Genomic DNA, 14911 nt, shown 5'->3' with positions numbered 1-14911 from the left:
TTCCTACTTAGATCATTACTCTAAGACTTTTTTTTATTTCATATGGTGATCAAAATCCTTACTTATAACTAGGTTTGCAAAATTTATGAAATATTCAAGTCTTATAGAAATAGTAATGTAAAACCATAATTTTCAACTTATTTATGTTTCTTTGTTGCTCCAATGAATGAAGATGCTAAATAACGTCACATGTAGCACACTGCCAAAATATATTTTTTTTCTTCAATGGGATCTGGATCATAATATATCAAGACTTATCCAACATTTGCAATTCACAAGCACTTAGTTGTTTGCCCAGGTGCAAGATAAATTCCAACTTTTACAGAATTTTTTTTTTACACCTATTTCTAGGTATGCCACCATGACCTGGACCATGAAAAGGTCTCTCTTGACAACAGGATGGATGACAGCCTCACTACTATATCTTCCATTGACTGCAAATTAAAATTCAGCAACAACGGATCTAACACAGCTGTTCATTGCTATAATCTAACCCTCTGCATGGATTGATTTGTTAAACACATGGCTGTCAACTCCCAGATATTGTCAGCTAGGCGTAAATTCCTTGTTTGAAGTCCTTATAGAGCTGTATTTTATACAGATGCAATATGTTAACCTACTTAATGAATGTTACTTATAATTATATTAATCTCTTTTTACAATTACTATCATCATCACCATTATTTTAACTATAACTTTATTATTAATATTATTCAGAGTTGGATTAAATGCAGCAGTTAAACAATGAATGAAATGCCCAATATTTTTGGGGAATTGGTTTGCTTTTTTGCTATTAATATAGTTAATAGAGGGTTGGCGCTTACTAAAAAATCCTAATGCCTGGTGGATGGGAAAACTACTCCTCCTCAGTAGTTTAGGTAAAGAACGAATGTATGAGTTTAGATTTCCACTGGCGCTTGTAGATTAAGCTAGGATTTATACTACCATCATGTGTGTGACTTATCTAAGTGACTCTGATTATTATCAAATGAATCTTATCAATTCAACAAAAGTAAAAAGACAATTGTCTCTGTGGATTTCAAACAACGAATTTTAGAATATATGTCCTAGTGTGGACTGATATATGATATTAGCTAAGTGTAATAAAAGTAAAAAATAATATTGCTGTATCTGTGATTATAGATAGATTAGAAAGTGTCCGTGATGCGTGTCTTTTCTATTCTTTGAATAGAATAATGTGGGGTAAATAAAAGTGAGTTGCGCTTGTGACGATATATATTACAGTGAAAAATATTGGATAGAACTTTGCCCGTTAATAAAGAAGATTGTGTAAATATATAAAATGGTTTAATGATCTATATTGACTATCAACAAATCAATATATAACAATAGGATTCATAAAAGTTGTGGCAAATACAACAAATAAAAACAAATAAAACAAGGGACGTCTCCCTATAAGTACTTCAGTAAGTCAAATGACCTAACAATAGATGGTCTTAGAATATAACTTGAAAACAAAATGTCACCTTGTGTAATGAGAGATTATTAGCAAGCTGTAAGGTACCTTACAAATGTCTGTTTGGAATCATGTATGAGTAGATGTTATGCTTCTGTGAGCGTCCTTCTCCATTTTGCTCCTTCGCGGCTTAATATGACAAGCCTCCGTTTCTGATTGGTGGTTAGAGGTCACACCTCTCTTGGGATAGGCTGTGACGGTGCACGCTGGATGTTTAGCGTGTTCAGATGTAGGTGATCTTTTTCAAGATGTTTGAACTTACAGTTGTTTAAACTTTTTCTTTTGCACTTATGTGGGCGGTATTGTAGATCCGCTGTCAGAAAGATAACCTTGTGGTTTTGGCTCCAAAATCATGGAAATTAGAGAGTCCACTTGAGGGGCTGGATCGCAGCTTGCAGGAGTTTCTTTAAAAGTTGTAATAGAAAGGTCTGGAGTAAAATCTACGCGTTTCACCCTCTGGGGGCTTTATCAAGATACTCCAGACAGGTTGGGTGCATCCTTATAAAGGTGTTTCTTGTGATCTTATTGGTTCAGTAATCAAGGTAGATTTCATGGAGGCACACCTTCTTTAATTTAAGGTGGAATTTCAGGTTAACACTTTTTTTGTGTATAAAGGTGGTATTAAAGTTCTCTTTATGATTGTCACTCAACATTTGGCAAAAATAAAACATTCATTTATAAAATCTACTGCACGTTATATAATTCAGAAATGTGTATTAGCTTACTATTAACTCATATGATATTTATATAATGAAGAATATAAATATAGTGAAATTCGTATTTTGGACTTTATATCTACAAATAGTTCAATGGAAAAGTACCTTATATAGTGAGGTGTTGTACATAACGTTTAGCATAGTTCTAAAGGGATCTCTGAGGCAATCGATTAATATTATGGATGAAGTGGGGGTGTGTTGTTAACAATATTAATGGTAGCTGTCGTTATACCTACACACTCGACCTCACTATATGAAGACTTGATAGAATAGTGTTCATAGAGGACTATTAGTCCATCTTATAATGTCAGAATTTTGAATTATAATTTTATCATAATGCTGCTGATATATAGATTTTCTATTTCTGAATCTATTAGGGGGATTAGACCGCCTATAATTTGACGGATAAAGTTGTTTAGCAAATATATATATCATATATCGTTTATGAGTGTGCCTACACTTGGTAGTTCTAGAGGATAACTCTCAAATATAATGTATCACGGGGACAGGTGACATATATAACAAAAATAAGGGCAATTTAGGAATTTCAAAGAAAAATGGATATCTCTAATTCAGAATTGAATCCTAGTGGCTGGAGGGTCTGTAATGTATATATGGTTTCTGATTCCATTCTAAGGAGTTCAACTTCTAAGTTCCCTCCCCTCCAATTTGGAGTAATCTTTTTAATCCCCCAAAATTTAAAATCTGATAAATTATTGTTATGTTGTTCTTTAAAATGTTGGTATAAGTAAGTTTCTTTTTTGCCTTTCTCTATTGTCCATAGATGTTCTCGGATTCTTTCCCTAAGGATCCTAGTCGTTTCTCCAATGTATTGTTTATTACATGTGCATTGGATCATATATATCACACCTTTATCTTGACATCTAATCGTGCAGTGGTCTGATCTTCAAGTAATCTATTTGATTCTTTAAAGTATTCTATATATTTTATTATATAATAAAACAAGCCGATAAAGGAGGGGGGGTTGTAATTCTGGATAAAACAGAATACTTAAAAGAATCAAATAGATTACTTGAAGATCAGACCACTTATACCAAACTTTAATCAGACCCAACTAATACATATTCTAACAGATTGAAAATATTATTAGATGAAGCGAAACAAAAAGGCATTATCAACACCAAAGAATTTAGATATCTATCACCAACATTCCCAAAAATACCCATTTTTTAGTACCTCCCCAAAATACATAAAGACATACAAAATCCACCTGGCAGACCAATCATTTCTGGTATTGGATCAATAACATGCAATCTTTCAGAATACATAGATACATTTTTACAGAAATATGTTAAAACTCTCCCATCATATCTAAAAGACACGACAGACGTATTACAAACTCTAGATAAAATTACATGGCAAGACAACTATTACCTCATTACTAGTGATGTATCATCACTCTACACAAGTATCAAACATAATTACGGTATAAAAGCAGTGGAAAATTATCTACTAAATGACAAAACACTCGAGAAAGATCAGACTAAATTTTTACTGGAAGGAATCTCTTTTATTTTGAATCAAAACAATTTTTCTTTCAATGGGAAATTTTTCCTTCAGATAACAGGTACAGTAATGGGCACGAGGTTTGCGCCAAGCTACGCTAACTTATTCATGGGTGACTGGGAACAAGAATTTATCCAGAGCCATGAGCTTGGCGCAAACCTCGTGCTATACAAACGGTACATAGATGATATCCTGATGATTTGGAGAGGGGATATAGTCCATTTAGAAAAGTTTCTTGACGATATGAATCATAACACAATAGGTCTGAAATTCACAAACACTATAAGTAAAACAAAAATAATTTTTCTGGATTTAGAAATCGAAATAATTGACAGTTCAATAAACACAAAAAACACATTTTAAGACAGTAGACGCCAACAATTTAATACATTCAGAAAGCTGTCATCTAAAAAGATGGAAAGAGAATGTTCCCAAGGGACAATGCATTAGACTACGTCGAAATTGTTCCAAAACAATAGATTATTTGGAACAAGCGGACTTTCTAGAAAGAAAATTTCTAGAAAAAGGCAATAAAAAAGAGATAGTAACAAAAGCAAAAAAAGATGTTGAAGCAAATTATAGAAATGAATACTTAAAATATAAAGACAAATCGAAAGTAAATACTCCAGAGAACACTATTATTAATGTACCACTAATCACCAATTATAATGATGACTTCAAAACCCTGAAAAAGATTGTTAACAAACATTGGCATTTGGTACAAAATGATCCAATAATAGGCAACAAAGTATCTCCATACCCCAATATTCTATATAGAAAGGCAAAAAACCTAAAAAATATTCTATCTCCCAGTGAGTTTAAGACTGAACATCAAAACACTAAACAAATCAACCTATTAGGTAACGATATTAAAGTTTTTTTTCCCTGTTTTGGATGCAAATCCTGCCAACATAGTTGTAAAACAAAAATTCCACACAAACTGAAAAATATATGAAATAGACTGCACGATTAGATGTCAAGATAAAGGCGTGATATATATGATCCATTGCACATGTAATAAACAATACATTGGAGAAACGACTAGGACCCTTAGGGAAAGAATCCGTGAATATCTATGGACAATAGAGAAAGGCAAAAAAGAAACTTACTTATACCAACATTTTAACCCCTTAACGACTGAGGACGTGCAGGGTACGTCCTCAGAAAAAAGGCAGTTAATGCCTGAGAACGTACCCTGCACGTCCTCAGTGTGGAAAGCAGCTGGAAGCGATCCTGCTCGCTTCCAGCTGCTTTCCGGTTATTGCAGTGATGCCTCGATATGGAGGCATCCTGCAATAACCTTTTTAAGTAATCCGGTGCAGAGAGAGCCACTCTGTGGCCCTCTCTGCACCGGAGATCGGTTGCTCCCTGTGTTGGTGGGTGGGAGCCGGACCGGGAGGCGGGTGGCGGCCATCGATGGCCCTGTGGATGTGAAGGGGGGCGGGATCGTGGGCGGGGGTGGCTGGGGGCGCGCACGGGCGTGCGCGCGTGCACGGGAGGGTGGGGGCGGGCGCGTGCACGGGGAGGGAGCGGGTGGGAACCGCTACACTGCAGAAAATGTGCAAATAAAAAAGATAAAAAAATTGAAATAATCAGCAAGGTGGTGGGGGTTTGTCTGTGGGGGGTGGGGGGGGGGAAGCTACACTACAGAAAAAAAAAAACAAAGAAAAAAAAAGCACTTTTTATTGTAAACTGGGTACTGGCAGACAGCTGCCAGTACCCAAGATGGCCCCCAATAAGGCAGAGGGGAGGGTTAGAGAGCGGTTTTGGGGGGGATCAGGGAGGTTGGGGGCTAAGGGGGGGATCCTACACAGTAGCATATGTAAATAGGCTAAAAAAAAAAAATCATTTTTTTTTTAAAACCCTTTTATTTTAGTACTGGCAGACTTTCTGCCAGTACTTAAGATGGCGGGGACAATTGTGGGGTGGGGGAGGGAAGGGAGCTGTTTGGGAGGGATCAGGGGGTGGGATGTGTCAGATGGGAGGCTGATCTCTACACTAAAGCTAAAATTAACCCTGCAAGCTCACTACAAACTCCCTAATTAACCCTTTCACTGCTAGCCATAATACACGTGTGAGGCGCAACAGGATTTAGTGGCCTTCTAATTACCAGAAAGCAACGCCAAAGTCATATATGTCTGCTATTTCTGAACAAAGGGGATCCCAGACAAGCATTTACAACCATTTGTGCCATAATTGCACAAGCTGTTTGTAAATGATTTCAGTGAGAAACCTAAAATTGTGAAAAATTTTACGTTTTTTTTAATTTGATCGCATTTGGCGGTGAAATGGTGGCATGAAATATACCAAAATGTGCCTAGATCAATACTTGGGGTTGTCTACTACACTACACTAAAGCTAAAATTAACCCTACAAGCTCCCTAAAAGCTCCCTAATTAACCCCTTAACTGCTGGGCATGATACACTTGTGGTGCGCAGTGGCATTTAGCGGCCTTCTAATTACCAAAAGCAACGCCAAAGCCATATATGTGTGCTATTTCTGAACAAAGGGGATCCCAGAGAAGAATTTACAACCATTTATGCCATAATTGCACAAGTTGTTTGTAAATAATTTCAGTGAGAAACCTAAAGTTTGTGAAAAAATTTGTGAAAAAGTGAACAATTTTTTTGTATTTGATCGCATTTGGCGGTGAAATGGTGGTATGAAATATACCAAAATTGGCCTATATCAATACTTTGGGATGTCTACTAAAAAAAAATATATAAATGTCAATGGATATTCAGGTATTCCTGAAAGATATCAGTGTTCTAATGTAACTAGCGCTAATTTTGGAAAAAAATGGTTTGGAAATAGCAAAGTGCTACTTGTATTTATGGCCCTATAACTTGCAAAAAAAGCAAAGAACATGTAAACATTGGGTATTTCTAAACTCAGGACAAAATTTAGAAACTATTTAGCATGGGTGTTTTTTGGTGGTTTTAGATATGTAACAGATTTTGGGGGTCAAAGTTAGAAAAAGTGTGTTTTTTTCCATTTTTCCTCATATTTTATCATTTTTTTTATAGTAAATTATAAGATATGATGAAAATAATGATATCTTTAGAAAGTCCATTTAATGGCGAGAAAAACGGTATATAATATGTGTGGGTACAGTAAATGAGTTTAAAGAAAATTACAGCTAAACACAAACACCGCAAAAATGTAAAAATAGCCTTGGTCCCAAACGGACAGAAAATGGAAAAGTGCTCTGGTCACTAAGGGGTTAAAGAACAACATAACAATAATTTATCAGATTTTAAATTTTGGGGGATTAAAAAGATTACTCAAAATTGGAGGGGAGGGAACTTAGAAGTTGAACTCCTTAGAATGGAATCAGAAACCATAGAGATATCCATTAGAGATATCCATTTTTCTTTGAAATTCCTAAATTGCCCTTATTTTTGTTATATATGTCCCCTGTCCCCGTGATACATTATATTTGAGAGTTATCCTCTAGAACTACCAAGTGTAGGCACACTCATAAACGATATATGATATATATATTTGCTAAACAACTTTATCCGTTAAATTATAGGCTGTCTAATCCCCCTAATTGATTCAGAAATAGAAAATCTATATATCAGCAGTATTATGATAAAATTATAATTCAAAATCCTGACATTATAAGATGGACTAATAGTCCTCTATGAACACTATTCTATCAAGTCTTCATATAGTGAGGTCGAGTGTGTAGGTATAACGACAGCTACCATTAATATTGTTAACAACACACCCCCAGTTCATCTATAATATTAATCGATTGCCTCAGAGATCCCTTTAGAACTATGCTAAACGTTATGTACAACACCTCACTATATAAGGTACTTTTCCATTGAACTATTTGTAGATATAAAGTCCAAAATACGAATTTTACTATATTTATATTCTTCATTATATAAATATCATTTGAGTTAATAGTAAGCTAATACACATTTCTGAAATATATAATGTGTAGTAGATTTTATTAATGAATGTTTTATTTTTGCCAAATGTTGAGTGACAATCATAAAGAGAACTTTAATACCACCTTTATACACAAAAAAGTGTTAACCTGAAATTCCACCTTAAATTAAAGAAGGTGTGCCTCCCTGAAATCTACCTTGATTACTGAACCAATAAGATCACAAGAAACACCTTTATAAGGATGCACCCAACCTGTCTGGAGTATCTTGATAAAGCCCCCAGAGGGTGAAACGCGTAGATTTTACTCCAGACCTTTCTATTACAACTTTTAAAGAAACTCCTGCAAGCTGCGATCCAGCCCCTCAAGTGGACTCTCTAATTTCCATGATTTAGGAGCCAAAACCACAAGGAGGACCAAGGATCTGATCAGCGAGAAATTGGAGCACAGCTTTTTATCTTTCTGACAGCGGATCTACAATACCGCTCACATAAGTGCAAAAGAAAAAGTTTTAACAACTGTAAGTTCAAACATCTTGAAAAAGATCACCTACATCTGAACACGCTAAACATCCAGCGTGCACCGTCACAGTCTATCCCAAGAGAGGTGTGACCTCTAACCACCAATCAGAAACGGAGGCTTGTCATATTAAGCCGCGAAGGAGCAAAATGGAGAAGGACGCTCACAGAAGCATAACATCTACTCATACATGATTCCAAACAGACATTTGTAAGGTACCTTACAGCTTGCTAATAACCTCTCATTACACAAGGTGACATTTTGTTTTCAAGTTATATTCTAAGACCATCTATTGTTAGGTCATTTGACTTACCGAAGTACTTATAGGGAGACGTCCCTTGTTTTATTTGTTTTTATTTGTTGTATTTGGCACAACTTTTATGAATCCTATTGTTATATATTGATTTGTTGATAGTCAATATAGATCATTAAACCATTTTATATATTTACACAATCTTCTTTATTAACGGACAAAGTTCTATCCAATATTTTTCACTGTAATATATATCGTCACAAGCGCAACTCACTTTTATTTACCCCACATTATTCTATTCAAAGAATAGAAAAGACACGCATCACGGACACTTTCTCATCTATCTATAATCACAGATACAGCAATATTATTTTTTACTTTTATTACACTTAGCTAATATCATATATCAGTCCACACTAGGACATATATTCTAAAATTCGTTGTTTGAAATCCACAGAGACAATTGTCTTTTTACTTTTGTTGAATTGATAAGATTCATTTGATAATAATCAGAGTCACTTAGATAAGTCACACACATGATGGTAGTATAAATCCTAGCTTAATCTACAAGCACCAGTGGAAATCTAAACTCATACATTCGTTTTTTGCTATTAAGACATGCTCTGTGACACAGTATATTATATATACATACACGCGCTGGCAAGAAAAAGTATGTCAACCCTTTAGAAATGACTGTATGTATGTATAAATTTGACTTAAAATCTGGTTTGATTTTCAAGTTACAGTAATCAACAAGCCCAATCTGTTTTAACTAATAACACAAACTATTGTATTATTCTTGTACATATTGAATATATCATTCACAATTTTCACAGTAAAGGGTTGGAAAAAGTATGTGAAACCCTCGGCTAATGACGTCATAAAAAGCAACTTAGATTTGGAAATTGGCAAACCTGATGTGGGCCGGAGGTAACTTTGACTTATAAAAAGAGCTCAAACATTTTGAGTTTGCTATTCACAAAATACATCTGTTGATTGAACCATGCCTTGCAAAAAGAGCTTTAAAATTCACACAGTTTCCAGCCTCCAAAGTTTTTGTTTTTGTTTGTTTTTTAAAAGACCTTTGTTTTACAACTGGATCCATAGGAGTGAACAACGTTTCAGGCCTGGAATAGGCCCTTAGTCATGGTATTAACATAACATTGGAGGCTGGAACTTTGGAGGCTGGAAACTGTGTGAATTTTGAAACATTATTGGGACTTGACAAATCCCCTTCTGTGCCCCACATACAAGGTGTGCTGTCTTCCAACTTGGAGTATTGCAAAAAACGAGCTCTCAGATGACCTGCAATCAAGAATTGTTACATTGGATAAAGCTGGAAAGGGTTACCAAGTTATTTCAAAGAGTATAAAAATTAATCTGTCCATTGTTAAACAACTTGTCTATAAAAGGAGACAATTTAGTACTGTGGCTACTCTTCCTAGAAGTGGTCGTCCACCCAAAATTACTCAAAGGGCACATCGCTCAATTCTCAATGAGGTAAAAAAGAACCCTTGAGTAATAGCTAAAAACTTGAAGAAATTGTTGGAACTGGTTAACATCTCTGTTCATGAGTCTACTATATGGAAAACATTGAACAGGCATGGTGTCCATGGCAGGACACCATAAAGAAAGCTGCTGATTTCCCAAAAAAACATTGCTGTGCACCTGAGGTTTGCCAAAGACCACCTTGACACTTCACAATGCTACTGGGAAAATGTTTTGTGGAATGTTTTGTTGAGTTGTTTTGGAAGAAAAGTCAACACTATGCATGGTGTAAAAAAAGGCATTATACCAACATGAAAACATCATCTGAACGGTTAAGTACTATGGAGAGAGCATCATGATTTGGGGCTGCTTTGTTGCTTTGGGGCCTGGACCACACCATCATCAAGGTAAAAAATAATTCATAAGTATATCAAGATATTCTACAGGATGATATCAGAGTGACTGTGTGCCAGCTGAAGCTCAGAAGAAGTTGGATGATGCAGCACTACAGAATGGCTTAAAAAAAAAAGGAAATTGGCCTTTTTGAAGTGGCCCAGTCAGAGCCCAGACCTTAACCCCATAGAGATTCTGTTGAATGACCTCAAGACAGCTGTTTACACCAGACATACAAAGAATATGGCTGAGATGAAGCAGATATGTAAGGAAGAGTGGTCCAAAATTCCTCCTGAACATTGTGCAGGTCTAACTCACAGCTACCGGAAACATAATATCAACATGTTCACTTGCCCACTTGCCCTGGGCAAGTAAAAATTGAACTGGGGTGATAAGTTAAAGTTAGTGAGTGAATATTAAGGCTTGGCATGTAGGCGCAGTGGCAAAATGCTTCCATAAGGGTGGAGTACTGTAGTGTCGCCATGACATTTTGAGCCCTATTCTTCATTCATCATAACCTTCTCACACCTTAAATTATTCCCAATTAAGGGGCATATGTATCAATGTGCGAGCGGACATGATACGAAGTAGTGTATCATGTCCGATGCACATCGCTACACATCGATAAATGCCAACAGCATACGCTGTCGGCATTTATCTTTGCACCAGCAGTTCTTGTGAACTGCTGGTGCAATGCTGCCCCCTGCAGATTTGCGGGCAATCGGCCACTAGCAGGGGATGTCAATCAACCACAACCCGATCGTATGCGATCGGGTTGAATTCTGTCCGCCGCCTCAAAGCAGGCGGACAAATTATAGAGCAGCGGTCCTTAGACCGCTGCTTCATAACTTCTGTTTCCAGCGAGCCTCAAGGGGCTTGATAAATATGCCCTTAAGGATCAACACATTTTCTAATTACTAACTTAATTATTGCATTAAAGATTGTTCTTATGTTTGCAAATGCTAGTACTTAATGATGCAGTCAATACTCCTCCTCTCTTCCTCAAAAGCAACTGGTTTCAACCACATGACTACACTCTTTAGCACATTGAGCTTAGTAGTAAGTGGAATTGTCATTTATCCAATGACAAATTTAGAATTAATTAACCCTTAATTTTTAAATATTAGCTTTTTTACATTTATTTCTGTTTGTAAACACTACTGGGACATTTAAATATGATATTTTTATTTATGCAAGAAAAATGTGAAATAAAAACTGTTTCATTTCAATTGAAAATAATATCGCTGGATCAGCTGTTTAATTCCTGCAAATGCTCATTGCTGATAAATATTTGTTGCAAATGCTTATTGGCTAATATATACATTCTGATGACGCTCATTGGCCATGGAACATTCATATATTGTCTTTAAACTAATATTTTGTGGAAACAAAACTGCAAAATTTAAAACGTTTTCTACCTGGGGTTTCATTTTTCAAGTTAGATCATGTTTAAAATTCATTAAATTTTATTACATCTTTCTTTTCTAGCCAATCTCCAGTAAGTGTTTCTCCCATTATCATATAAAGGACCAGATTACAAGTGGAGCCCTATTTATCGCTCCCACACATGCGTTAACTCCGCTAGAAGTAAGCTTTTTGTGTGCGTTGGGTAGGGCGCATGTTACAAACATAGCAACACAGAAAAACAAATATAACCACAATACTTTAAAAACACATTTGCCAAATGGAATATGCAAATACATGTCCATTTTGTTATGTAAAAGTAATCTTACTGGATAGAAAAACATTTGTATCAGCAATCATATGGGAAAAAGAGATTGAAGGTGAGCGGTCTGGGGTGTTTTTTCATCTTTTTTCATTTTTTCACCTAAATAGCAACTCACAGCTTTGACTAACCATCATAATGCTCAGAAGGCTGTCAAATGTTTTTCAAGTTTTCTTTTATGAATATGCAAGAGTGCACTTTTTTATTGTGGATAATTGATTTGCTTGTTTTGTAATATTTATTTTTTTGTGGTGCCATTTTCCTTGAAAGTGGAGGTGGTTCTATGTTGTGGGAAGTTAACAGTTGTAATATAGAAGACTACATTGATTTTAAAGGACCAGTCAACACAGTAGATTTGCATAATCAACAAATGCAAGAGAACAAGACAATAGCACTTATTCTGAACTTCAAATGAGTAGTAGATTTTTTTTCTGACAATTTTAAAAGTTATGTCTTTTTCCACTCCCCCTGTACCATGTGACAGCCATCAGCCATTCACAAATGCATACACGTACCATGTTACAGCCATCAGCCATTCACAAACGCATACACACTTATTCTTGCACATGCTCAGTAGGAGCTGGTGACTCAAATAGTTTAAATATAAAAAGACTGTGCACATTTTGTTAATGGAAGTAAACTGGAAAGTTGTTTAAAATGGCATGCTATATCTGAATAATGAAAGTTTAATTTTGATTGAGTATCCCTTTAATGGAACAGATTTCTCAACTATTTTTTCAGCTATAATGTTTCATTTTAATTTATTTTTTTGTTTGTTTTTCAGCAAAATATTAGTTTCAAAAATTACTCATATTGACTCTTTGTCAATTAGGTCAATTAGTGAGCTGTCTAGATCCTGAAATCATCTAGAACTCTTTCCTGCTGTCTACCATGAGTAGTGAACCTAGGTCCTGTCTCTTAACAGTCTAGAATAGAGCAATGTTTTTCAACTTCAGTCTTAAAAAGCACACTAAAAGGTCACATTTTCCGGAAATCTAAACTAGTTCACATGTGAAATAATCAGCTGATCAATAGCCATAGTTACAAACCTGCACTCATCCAACAGCTGATTGTTTCACATGTGCTCTAGTTCAGATATCATGAAAATTTAGACTGCTATTATATGCCTTGAGGACAAAAAAAAACTAAAACAACTCTAGAGTTTTATTTCACAGAAGGAATGTGCATGATTCATCACAAAATGTAAACTGGCTAACTTTCTTATCAGAGGGGAATATATTATTTTCGTTAACTTGATTCACTGGTCCCAATTCACATTTAAACCCCCCCCCCCCCAAAAAAAAACAGTTCCTTTTGTATAGCATGTTTTTAATATCATGATCCCTTCTGGAAAATATGTCCTAAAGAGGCAGAATCTGGTATTATACTTAGTGTATTTGTTCTTATAACTATTCCAAAGATGTGTCCTTAAAATCTACTGTCTGGTTTTCTCTAGGATTTCACTTTATTATAAGCAATGTACAAGACCACATTGCTAGACACTAAGGGCTAGTTTACGAGTAGCACGCTAACTTTTGCACACAAGTGAAAAGGGATTTATCATGGCTCTTTTTGCGAGATGGAAGTAGCGCGTATTACGAGTTGAAAGTAAATGCGTTCACTTGAACTCAATTGAATTTAACGTGCGTCTGAATAGTTTGACTTCAGAGCTCGGGTTAACTGTTACGCTTGACAAAAAAGTTGCATAAATAACATTAAAAATACATTTAAAAGTAAATACACTCATAATAGCACTATCTAATAAAAATATAGATTTTTTTAAATTGCAATAAAAAGTTATAAGGGCTCAAAGATATAAGGTTTCAGGTGTTAGAGAAAAAAAAAAGACATCAAAAGGCTTTAACATAGAGATACATATATTTACATGTCTAAATATCTATATGCTTATATGTGTGTACATATGTATTTATATGTGCATATATGTTTATACAATTATATACACATATAAACGCATAAATACATATGTACACACACACATGATAGATAGATAGATAGATAGATAGATAGATAGATAGATAGATAGAGAGAGAGAGATAGATAGATAGATAGATAGATAGATAGATAGATAGATAGATAGATATGCGCATTGGAGCTGAAAACATGCAAAATCATATTTATGCAATATTCATATTTAATTAAGTGTTTAACTATGTATTTATAGTAAATATTTCACATTACAATGTTCTTTCTCATAGGGTAATATGTTCCAAGTATTTTTAAATAGATATTCCTATTTAAGTATGTACTGTATATATATATATATATATATATATATATATATATATATATATATATATATATATATATAGTATATTTATAAAGAAATTATTTATGTAGAAAGTGTAGCAGAACTCCAGCTCCAAATAGCTACGTTAAGCTCGCCTTGCCCAGGGTGCACTTCAAAGTACAAACAAGCCATAATAAAGGAAGTCACTCACAGGGTCTTGAATATAATCCACCAAGTATTTATTGACGATTCGGGTGTTACCCCCTTATCAAAACAGCACAATAGTATTTAAGGGGGGTGAGTATGATGTTTACTATTGTGCTGTTTTGATAAGGGGGTAACACCCGAAACGTCAATAAATACTTGGTGGATTATATTCAAGACCCTGTGAGTGACTTCCTTTATTATGGCTTATATATATATATTATGCTTCGTAAAGTACATTTAGCACTTTTCGTACTTCATTGAAATCTATAGGGGGAAAACCTTAACTCGGATGCAACATTCAAAGTTCAGCTTTTTGTTATGTGAGCGTTGGCATAGTGCTTTTGCAAAAATGATTTACATTCAACACGCCTAAAAAGCTTACTTCTAGCGGAGTTAGTGGGGCAAGAGGGAGCAATAAATAGCACCCCACTCAATAATTTAACTATAAGCCAGCA

Source organism: Bombina bombina, chromosome 10 (assembly GCF_027579735.1).
Source record: "Bombina bombina isolate aBomBom1 chromosome 10, aBomBom1.pri, whole genome shotgun sequence".
Taxonomy (NCBI): domain Eukaryota; kingdom Metazoa; phylum Chordata; class Amphibia; order Anura; family Bombinatoridae; genus Bombina; species Bombina bombina.
The sequence above is the reverse complement of the archived record's forward strand: the minus strand, read 5'-3'. Positions refer to the sequence as shown.